Source organism: Nicotiana tabacum, chromosome 10 (genome assembly GCF_000715075.1).
Source record: "Nicotiana tabacum cultivar K326 chromosome 10, ASM71507v2, whole genome shotgun sequence".
NCBI lineage: Eukaryota > Viridiplantae > Streptophyta > Magnoliopsida > Solanales > Solanaceae > Nicotiana > Nicotiana tabacum.
Window position 1 is genome coordinate 10,345,381 of NC_134089.1, and position 11,571 is coordinate 10,356,951.

At 37.6% G+C, this 11,571-nt stretch overlaps 1 pseudogene; it reads left to right on the forward strand.

Annotated features, from left to right (window-relative positions):
* The first annotated feature begins 3,380 nt into the window (after window positions 1–3,380).
* On the forward strand, window positions 3,381–6,356 carry LOC142164596 (UDP-glycosyltransferase 73C4-like; annotated as a pseudogene).
* Window positions 6,357–11,571: the final 5,215 nt, after the last annotated feature.

Below are 11,571 nucleotides of genomic sequence, written 5' to 3' on the forward strand. Positions count from 1 at the left end.
TCAGAAAAATTATAGTACAGTCAAAAAAGAGATTTTGTCTATAGTGCTATGTATTACAAAATTTCAAGATGATTTAACAAACAAAGAATTTTTATTAAGAATTGATTGTAAATCAGCTAAAGAGATTTTGCAAAAGGATGTTAAAAATCTTATTTCAAAACAGATTTTTGCCAGATGGTAGGCATTATTATCTAGCATCGAACCCGTGAGACCACCTTTTATGATTACCCCTCCGAGAGTACCCACTATAAACAAACCCTCTACCATGACAATACTCGGATCCATTCCGAAAAAAGACGGCCCATTTCAACACGTTTCCTCAAAAGCCTCAACAAGCCAAATAGGAAAGGTACTAACTAGTTCTGACTATGCAATGAAGGTCCCAGAGTCCTTCGCTCAAGCAGTTAACCCACACACACCGGTTAAAACAGAAGAAAAGAGACCTGTTTCCTCAGAAAAGGAAACATTTGAACTAATTGCAAAAGAACCAGTCAAGGTTCTAGCCCCAGACAAAGGCTACGAAAATTATGACCTTGCAGATCTTATCAGACCTTGCTACACAGACAGGAATTATGTTGAAACTAGTGAACCTCTGAAAACAAGGAGGTACTACGAATTAATCCTAACAGATACAAAGTCGGTTACATTCTAGCATACTTTCTACGATGAGAGAGACCCAACTAGTATCAGAATCTCGAAATTCATCATCAATAAAGTATTAAGCCCGTTTGAATGGGGAATGGATCATCTACACACTCCAATTGTGTTATCAGTTCAATATAGACCTCAAACCTATAATTTTAAAGATTATATGTACGTTTGGTTTAACTTTCTATACCTACGTCCAAAAACACACACCTGATTTGTCAAGTATAGCGAACAAGCCCAGAAATCAATTCTACCCAGATGGTTTTACGACTGGTGGAAAGTATTTGGAGGAATAGAGCAAGCTATGCCCCGAAGCTTTCAAATACGTTATGAGAGACTACAAATTGAAAACGAAATCTCCTCTCTTCCAGACCACATAAAATTATGCAAATATTACTTTGCAAAAAGAATATCTTTTATTATTAATTGGTCATTTGATATAAAACAATTTGATAAAATCAAATATTTAGTTAAAACGCCTAAAATCAAAGGTTGGATTCCTGAAGTCAAAGAGACCAAAAAATCCAGACCAATTAGGACAGAATCAAGAACAAAATCAAACAACTCTTAGAAAGAGTTAAAGAAAAAATTGCTCGGTATGCTAGCAAATATTGCGTCAGCAGATCCGACTCAAGTACATGCCATGTTAGAAGTAGTTTCAAGTTCATCCTCTGCAGAAAGCGGAAAAAATGGATATATGGAAGATCTAGACGGAATAACCCAAGCCTAGCCCAGTCTAGCAGGTGATTACTTTCTTACCTCTTCAAAGAAAGGACAAAGGCACTGACTCTTCAGAAAAGAAGAAAATGACCTCTGCCTCTTCAAAAAGAAGAAAGCGACGTTTGACCTTTCAGAAAAGTAAAGGACAGCCTTTCAGAAAAGCAATGGACAAATGACTTCTCTAAAAAGTAATATCGGGCTATTCAGCATGAACGATGGATATGAATTCAATCTTTTCTTCGAGGTCTATATAAGACTCTCAAATTGTAATATTGAAGGCAGACCGAAAATCGCCCATTTTCTTTCTTATGTTTCTCCTCCCTTTGCTGTAAAAATCCCCTTGTTCTGCATGTTCTTGATGTTCAAATAAAAGTAAGTTTCTTAAAATTTGTCATTAATTTACTTTCATTTCCGCATTTTCAATTATATACTTCAGATCCTCTTAATTGGTATCAGAGCCATTCTGATGGATGCTATTTAGAGATTAGTTAGTATTATTTTATCTTGAAATTTTAAACTAAAAATCTTAACTTAAGGACAACTCAGAACATTTTTGTCCAGAAAAATTGAATTAAAAAATTTAAATTTAAGACACACTGGCCAATTCCTAAATAGCAGCCCTTTAGAGTGGCTACCTAGTGTCATTTCTACCAGAAAATCCAATCTAGATTGAAATTGTTTCAATTAAATTAAAGTTGATCCAAATAAAATCATATTTGGTCCAACCATCCACTTATTGTTTTTTGATTTCTCACCCGGCGTGTGATATTTGCATTGGAGCTCGATTATATCCGGATTAGCGCCGCGTAGGGCTCCATTCGGGGGGAAGCGATCTCTATCAAAGATCTTTCCATACCCAAACCTCGAACCCGAGACCTCTAGTTAAGGGAAGAGCAGCCCTATCCGTTGCACCACATCCTTTGGTGGTCAACCATCCACGTCTATCACTAAGTAGAGACTCTTAATTAATCCCAATAAACGTGGAATTACATCTTTCCCGGTAGATTTAGGTTTATTTCTGAGGCTTTCATAAACAGTTGTGGACAACTGATTAACAATAGAAGTATACACACATGTGAACTAAAGTTTTGCAAGATACTAAACTTGTGGTTTTAACAAAAGAACAAAAAATAAAATTCAGAATTATCTCCATGTGCTGTTTCTTCAAAACAATCAGAAGTATCAGTTTGTCCGGTTGCAATATTTCTAGATGAATGTTAGTAACCAGCTATTATCATCCACAAATTATAGATGTTAGCTGTTTGCCATTTGCCAGAAGCAACAAACAAACAGTAGAACATGTAACTCTCAGTTTGCTTATGTCTGCTCTTACATCATCTATTTGTCTATGAATCTGAAATTACCACCACATACAGCATAACCTTCCTATTCGCGTTCAAAGAAAAACTCGTCTAACTTTTAGATTCGAATTGCGTCACGTAAATTGAGATGGAGGCCGTTATCAAAGGCAGACCCGTGATATATAAAGAGGGGTCACTAGTACCCATAAAATTCGGCAAAATTTTCATATATACACAGATATGTCTTTAGAAAATACTGATATATGAGTAGTAGGCACCCTATATACAAAGTAGATTCTGGTTAAATCTAAAAGTGCACCCGCGACCTTCAACTCCTGGGTCCGCCTCTGGCCGTAATAGCGAATGGCGGACCCATGTGTATGGATGAGGGGTCATCGGACCCCGTAAACTTCGGCCGAAATTATGTATATATACGCGTATATGCCTTGAAAATGGTTAATTTAAAACAGTTGACACCCTGAACACTACAAGCCTTTAGGAGTCACTGGTTGAGCAGAATAATGTACCCCGTCGTATAAAAATTCTTGGTCCGCCTCTGGTAATAGCAATACGGAACGGAGATTTTAACGTGAAAAATTCATGCGCAAGATGAGTAAAACTAATATCACTCAAAAACTTTCTTTTAAAAACATCTCACCGTTGTTCACATTCTTTTTTCTATTTTTTTTAGCAGACCAGCTTTTTAACTTTGTTTTGATGTTTCTTTCTTGGATATACAAATAAAGGAGAAGCTCATAAGGAGACGTGGCTTCCAAGTTAGCAAAAGAAAATGAGATAATTTGCCACAAAATTCCTTTTTTTGGCTTTTCTGCTGAGAATTTCTATATAAAAAACAAGCAATGTTGAGACAAGGCTAATATAACATTTCAAAATTCTCCAATTTCTCTACTAAATTCAACAAAAAATGGCAGTTCTTACTCATGAGCAACCACATTTTGTGTTATTTCCTTTCATGGCACAAGGCCATATGATACCTATGATAGACATAGCTCGATTATTAGCACAACGAGGTGCTATTATCACAATTCTTTTGACACCCTCAAATGCCAACAGGTTCAATACAGTTATCGCCCGCGCTATAGAGATTGGACTTAAAATTCAAGTAATTGACCTCTATTTTCCAAGCTCAGAAGCAGGGATACCAGAAGGGTGCGAAAACTGCGACATGCTTCAATCTATAGATATGATGAAGAATTTCTTTCTTGCAACTCAAATGCTTGAGTCGCAAGTAGTAGACTTGTTGCGAGAATTAAATCCATTACCAAGTTGTTTAATCTCCGATATGTGTTTTCCTTGGACAACTAATGTTGCCAAAAGATTTGACATTCCTCGGATTGTTTTTCATGGGATGTGTAGCTTTTCTTTGTTGTGTTTACACAATTTGAGAGAATGGAAGGTGTTGGAAAATGTTGATTCTGATACTGAGTATTTTTCAGTGCCTGATTTTCCGGACAAAGTTGAACTAACCAAAGCTCAACTTAAATCGTTGGTAGATCCAAATAATCCTGAATGGGAAGAATTTGCGTACAAAATGAAGGAGGCAGAAAATGAAGCTTATGGTATAGTGGCTAATAGCTTTGAGGAGTTGGAACCGGAATATGTAAAAGGATTGAGAAAGGCCAAAGGTAATGTTGAATTGCTTAAGTGTGTGACCGTCTTATCTGAACACTTATACTGTTAGTTAGTGAGAGCATACTTTTAATTAATTAATTATTATATCATGTCTCAATGCGTAAGGGCCTAGTTATTTTTTCATGCATCAAACATATCAAAATATTCTTTGCTTTTGGATGCCGATAGAGAATTGAACCCACAACCTCTGCTAAGTCCAATAACATGTTGAATCGTGTCACTATCTGATTTAGATGTTTAACATTGTTATTTGTTAGAGGAAATACACTTTTAATTGCGAAGTTATATTATGCCACCGATGATCTCAACTTGCTTTAATACCATGTTGCATTCTGTGAGCATCTTATCTTAAGTTGTTACAGAAAATACAAATTTTAATTGCAATAATTAAATTATATCTCAAACATATGTGGTTTGGTTCTTTTTCTTGGGATAAACAAATGAAAATTTTCTTTGCTTTTGGGGTAGTGGTGAGATTTGAATTAAATCATGACCCATACTTGTTCTAATATCACACTGAATTGAGTGATCATCTAATAATCTAAAAGCTTAAGTTATTAGAAGGAGCATACTTTTAATTACTAAATTATATTATGTCTCGAACAGGTAAGAAGATTTGGACAATTGGTCCGGTTTCCTTATGCAACAAAGAGAAACAAGACAAAGCTGAAAGAGGAAGCAAAGCCTCAATAGATGAACACCACTGCTTGAAATGGATCGATTCTAAGGAACCAGACTCTGTCCTCTTTGTTTGTCTTGGAAGTTTATCGCGCTTGCCAACATCATAGATAATAGAACTCGGACTTGGATTAGAGTTTTCAAAACGACCTTTTATTTGGGTTGTTAGACATATCTCATATGAATTCAGAAAATGGTTAAATGAAGAGAATTTTGAAGAAAGAATTAAAGAACAAGGGATTTTAATCCATGGTTGGGCCCCACAAGTACTAATATTATCACTTGCATTTGTCGGGGGATTCGTGACTCATTGTGGATGGAATTCGAGTATAGAAGGAATATCTGCTGGCGTGCCAATGATCACTTGTCCATTATTTGCTGAGCAATTTTGTAACGAGAGGCTAATTGCAAATGTTCTCAAGATAGGAGTATAGTCTGGCGTCGAGAATCCTGTTATGTTTTTAGAGGAGGAAAAAGTGGATACACAAGTGAACAAAGATGACATTAAAATGGTTATTAAAAAATTAATGGGTGAAGAAGAGGAAGCAGAAATGAGAAGAGAAAGAGCTAAAAGCTTGGAGAAATTGCAAGAAAGGCTGGGGAGGAAGGGGGTTCCTCTTACCTGAACTTGACAAAACTAATACAAGTTGTCAAAGAGCAAGCTAATTTTGGGAAATCTATTTGAAGTCTAATGTTTGATTGGGATAATGCAATATACGTACTGCACACATTTTTCATTTGAAGCTTTAGCAAACTGATAATGATACAGTATGTTTTGTTTACAATCTGTAGTGGGCGTTGTCTATTTCCATTTAGACGGGCACTTTCGCCTTTGTTTTACGCAGTGGATATTAAAGCTATGGCAAATGGCAGCATGGAAATATAGAGATAATCCGTACTCTGCAATATGTGGACTTCAAAATCAGGATTTTAGGAAGCAGGGAGTATATGAAATCAGCGGCAGATCCAGGATTTCACAATCAATGCACTATTATGAATAGACATATCCGTGATTTACTTTTGAAATTATAAATCAAGTCTTTTTTTTAAAGTAATTTTTCGCGTATATATCTAGGTAAGAAAATGTTTGGAGAATTACTTGAATCATTGATTAAAAAAACAAGAATGGAGATTTCATGTCAAACTTGGGGATTTCGAAATAATAAACCAAATAGAGAAAGAAAGCCAGAAAAAAATTACTTATTTAAATCACAAAATAGAAATGGGAATTGAACCTTTAAGAGATCACTTCGCTTTACAAGTACAGCAGTTGTGTATGTGTATGCGTATTTGAAGTTACGGGTGCAATCCACATGATCCGAGTATTTATAGTGACTGAAGCCCATGCGACTTTGAAGCTAGGGGCAAGGGTGGTAAACCGGCTCATGACAGGCAAAGGCACTACCCCCCCCCCCCACGCAACACTATGCCATTTCCATATTTTTGCCATCAAACCGTTGGCTCTGATGCTAGTTGTTGGGCTGAATACTTTACTCGAGACTACAAGCTAAAGTTTCAAAAATGATTGATATTTAGCTTAAAGTATATATATTTATATGAATATTGCCTCATGTTTTACTCGTGTTTCATGGAATTAGGATGAAAAATGTATTGATTTATATTAATCCGTAGTATTTTTATGTGTAGGAATCATCCGAAAGTAATCTGGGGCGAAAGGTGTGAGATTAGAGCCAAAACAGGAAAAATGGGAAATGTGGAATTTCAGCGCCACAGGCCGCGCCACCTATAGCGCCATGGGCAAAAACTTCAGCAAGCCAGCGCCCAACGATGCCCTGGATGCTGCTGACGGGAATTTATCCATGTTTGCCCGAGACAAGGTTATTTCGGCCCTAGACTTACCTAACGCGTATAAAAGAAAGACTTTTTAAGAAGGGAGATGCCACTTTGAAAAGAAACTACACACGAGAAATATTCAGGAGCGAGGAGATCTCAGTTTTCTTCATCTTTTCTTAGTATTTTCAATTATCCAACACTTATGAAATTTTTGATATTATCATGAGTGGCTAAAACCCATAGTTTTGGGGTTGTGACTTAGCTATGAATATTGTTGTTTAACATTGACTTAACCTTGATTATAATTCACCAATATGTTATTTCTTCAAATCTGTAATTAATTGCTTAATTGTCTGGCCAGCAGTTAGGTTCTATTTACTATCTATGCAATGCTTGGGAAAACTATGTTTAGATTAGAGAAAAATTGAAGAGGGCGCGATCTTAACTTTGAGGTGGGGGGGGGATTTGTGGTTAGGATAGGAATATACCTAGTTACCGTGATTAATTAAATATCATAATCTTAATGCCTTCTTAATAGATTGATTTCATAGGAATATTTACGTTAATCTATTTTGAATAGGCAAGTAGTACATCAGAAGAAGGCTACGAGAGCAATTGTTTGATTAATTAGCAACTATGAGTGAATTATATGAAAGGGAGAGTTCACAACAATTATTTTGCTGCTTGATCATAACCCTGAAATATTTGTCTCTACGGAGTACACAACAATTATTTTGTTGCTTGATAAATTAATTACTATTTTGAATTATTGTTTAGTATAATCACACTTTTGAACTCGACTCGGCTCGACTGAATAAGAATCTTGGTGAATTTAGTGGTAGTTAATACAAGTCTCTGTGGGTTCGACACTTGACTTATCATTTTATTACTTGTACAATCATGTATTCCTGCGTGTGTGTTTGGGAACAACAAGTTTTTAGCATCGTTGCGGGGACTTGAATACTGACTACATTCTAGTTTTTGCTTTAATTGTTTATTTCATCAAGTTTAACGTTATTTGATTGTTGCTCTGCTCTTAGGAACCTTGATTGAATGCGAAGGGTCAGAAGCCATGACAGACTTCAACGCTTTGACCCCGAACCTGAGAGAACATTTCATAGAAGGTTATGGGAAGCAAGGGACACAAATAATCTTCAGGCACTTCTTCAATTTCCTGTGAATATGGTAGAGGAGAAACATATGGATGTTCAGGAGGTGGTGATGCCAGCATTGCTAATGTCACCTCAAGCATTGTGATGCCCAGAATCACCGTGCACTTTGAGCTAAAAGAGGGCATGATCCAGCTACTATATGCGAATAGGCAGTTTCTTCCACACAAGAATCCATAATAGCATATCCTGAGCTTCTTGGAGATTAGTGATACTTACATCACTAACGGAGTCACTCCAGACTCTGTGAGGCTCATATTTTTCCCATTCTCTCTGTTGGGTGAAGCAAAGTGATAGCTGAAGGCAGAACCAGCTAATTCTATTACATCATGGAATGATCTGGCAAGAAAAGTTTTTGCAAGGTTCTTCCCTTCAGGCAAAACTATAAAGATTAGAAGTGAGATAGTCGCCTTCAATTAGTAAGAGGGGAGTGTTATAATCAGCTTGGGAGAGGTTCAAGGGGTTGCTAAGAGATTGTCCTCATCACAATCAGACAAACAAAGTGCTAGCTCACTCTTTCATAGAAGGGCTACATCATGAGACAAAGATTATGGTAGATGATGCAGTTGGAGGTCAAGTGTTGGAGAAAAGCTTTGATCAGATATATGCGTTATTGAACAAATTCTCCAAAAGCAATCCTGATTAGCAAGGATAGATGGGCAAAGACACACAATGCAAAAATCTGCAGGGGTTCTCGAGTTAGATGTCGTCTCTGCATTATCAGTGCAGATTTCTATATTGAACAACCAAGTCAATCAAATGATCCTGTTTATTAACAAGCAACAAGCTTAGCCAATGCAACAGGTCCAGATATTTTGTGAAGTCTGTGGAGAAAGTAACATGAGCAATCTATGCCTAGCAAATCCAGAGTCTGTATATTTTATGGGTAATAAAAATCGAGGCCAGACAAATCACTATGGGGACACTTACAATCCTAATTGGAGGAACCACCCAAACATCTCTCGGGGTGGAAACCAGCACCTCAACAACAATATAGACCACCTCAGACTGAACAACATGCAAACTCTACGAGTCACCTTGAGGAGATAATGAAGAAATTAATGGATGACTAGCAAACCCAAGCATCAGCGATGAGAAATTTGGAGCGACAAATGGGGCAACTTGCTAGTGTCCAAAATAATCAGCTAGCTAGGGCTCTTCCTAGTGATACTAAGCCTAACCCTACAGATCAAGTAAATGCGGTTACCTTGAGAGATGGAAGAGTATTAGAAGAAGTTCCAAAGAAAAATAAGTATACAGCTTGTCCTGAAGGAGAATTAGTTCCCAAGCCAGTTGAGGAGAACGAGAAAGAGAGCAAAGGATCAGAGCCAATAATTGTGACAAGGTCACCACCTCCCTTTAACAAAGACTGCAGAAGAAAAAAGAAGATGCTAAGTACAAGAAATTCTTAGATATTTTAAGCCAAGTGCGTGTGAATTTTCCTCTAGTGAAAATTTTGCAGGAAGTGCCTTAGTATGCAAAGTATCTCAGAGATATTGTGGCTAACCTTAACTTGAGGGTTTAAGTATTGTTTTCCCTATTTGCTGCATGTTAGTTGTTTAGTACAACGTATAAATGTGGTGATGAGTATCTATATGTCGTTGTCGGGTCATAGCATGCAAGTGAGTTCTACACATGTGACAGTTGTGTTCCTTTATACGTATTGTTCCTGCTGAAACTGGTTATTACTCATCTTAAGTAAGTCTTACTATATTTTTCCTAGTTTTGGATATTGGCTGGGTATTGGCCCAAGTTGAGATTTTTGTTGTGAAATTTAATGATGAAACGGAGTTATTTGATTGAGATGCCCTTGTCGGGTTGTTATTATTTATGTTGATGCTTATGGTGAGGAAGAGTGATAAAGCATGAAGGATGATGCCGTGCACATTCATCTTTATGCATATACTGAGGAAGAGTGACAAAGCACGAAGGGTGTGCCGTGCACATTTACATTTACATTTACGCATATGGTGAGAAAGAGAGATAAAGCACAATGGGTGATTCCATGCATATTTCTATTATTCATATGGTGAGGAAGAGCGATAAAGCACTAATGGTGATGTCGTGCATTTACTATTTGCTGTGATTATTTGTTGTTATCGGTTCAAGTGCACTAATTGTTTAATTTCCATTATTACTGTGATTCCTTAGTCTAATTCCCTCATAGCATGTTTACCCTTCCCATTAATTTTTGTTTAGCTTCTATTATTGTTATTCTGTTAGTATATTGTTTAACTGCACAGGTTTATGTTGTTTGTCGTGTCCTAGCCTCGTCATTAATTCACCGAGGTTAGGCTCGACACTTACCAGTATATGGGATCGGTTGTACTGATACTGTACTATGCATTTTCTGTGCAGATTTTGGTGACAGACCTCGTGAGTAGAGTTTGGGTGGCTGCCTTCAGTCTACAGGAGACTCGAGGTAGATCTGTCGGTGTCGATAGACCTTGGAGTCCCCTTCCTTATGTTTTAGATTTTCTGTTTCTTTTCATTTCGAGAACAATTGTATTCCTTTTAAACCAGTGTTTGTAGAATTCCTTAGATGTTCGTGAAATTGTGACACCAGATCATTGGGGTAGTCTTGTTTTAGAACTTTGAGTTGTTATGAAACTTCCGCACTTTATATTTGCTTAGTTTTAGTCATGATTTATTACTGTTTGGGTTAATAATTAATGCGCTAGAAATGTATCTGTTGGCTTGCCTAGCTTTCAAGAGTAGGCATGTGACGACCCGGCCAGTCGTCTCATGGGTTACCGCTCCATTTCCCCCATTTCATCTTCTTTACGCTTCGTTATCCGTGTTTTATGGGATCGAGATGATTAGTTCAAGTTCGGAGAGGATTTGGTAAGAAATGAGACACTTAGTCTCTTTTAAGAAGGCTTAAGTTGGAAAAGTCAACCGGATGTTGACTTATGTGTTAGAGGGTTCGGATATGAGTTCCGATGGTTCGGTTAGCTTCGGGAGGTGATTTGTAAATTAGGAGGGTGATCGGAAATGGTTTTGGAGGTACGGTGTAGAATTAGGCTTGAATTGACGAAGTTAGTATTTTGGCGAATTCCAGTTGATAGGTGAGATTTTGATCCGAGGGTCGGAATGGAATTCCGAGAGTTTCTACAGCTTCGTTATGTCATTTTGGACTTGTCTACAAAATTTGAGGTCATTAGGACGTGGTTTGGTTGGGTTTTTGATCAAAAATGGAATTTGGAAGTTCTTGAGATTCATAGGCTTGAATTCGATGTGATTTTATGACTTTGGTGTTAGTCGAGGAGTTTTGGATAATTGGAACGAGGTTGAATAATGTTTAGGATGCGTTGGTGCTTTTGGTTGAGGTCCCGGGGGCCTCGGGTGTGTTTCGGGTGAGTTTTGAGCGAGTACGGACACCCCGGAACTTAGAAAAATGGAGGGAGCAGCAGTTTTGGCGCGGACCGCGCTCCTTTTCGCGCTGGGCGCGCTGGCCTAGTGCTGGCCGCGGCCGCGGTCGTGAAGACTGCAGGTTGTTGGTCCTACTGCGGAAGCTCATATCTTTTTATCCACAAGGAATTTTGAGGTGATTCAAAAACGAAAGTTGTACCCTTCGTGTCTAGTTTCCAGAAAAGTAAAGATATTGC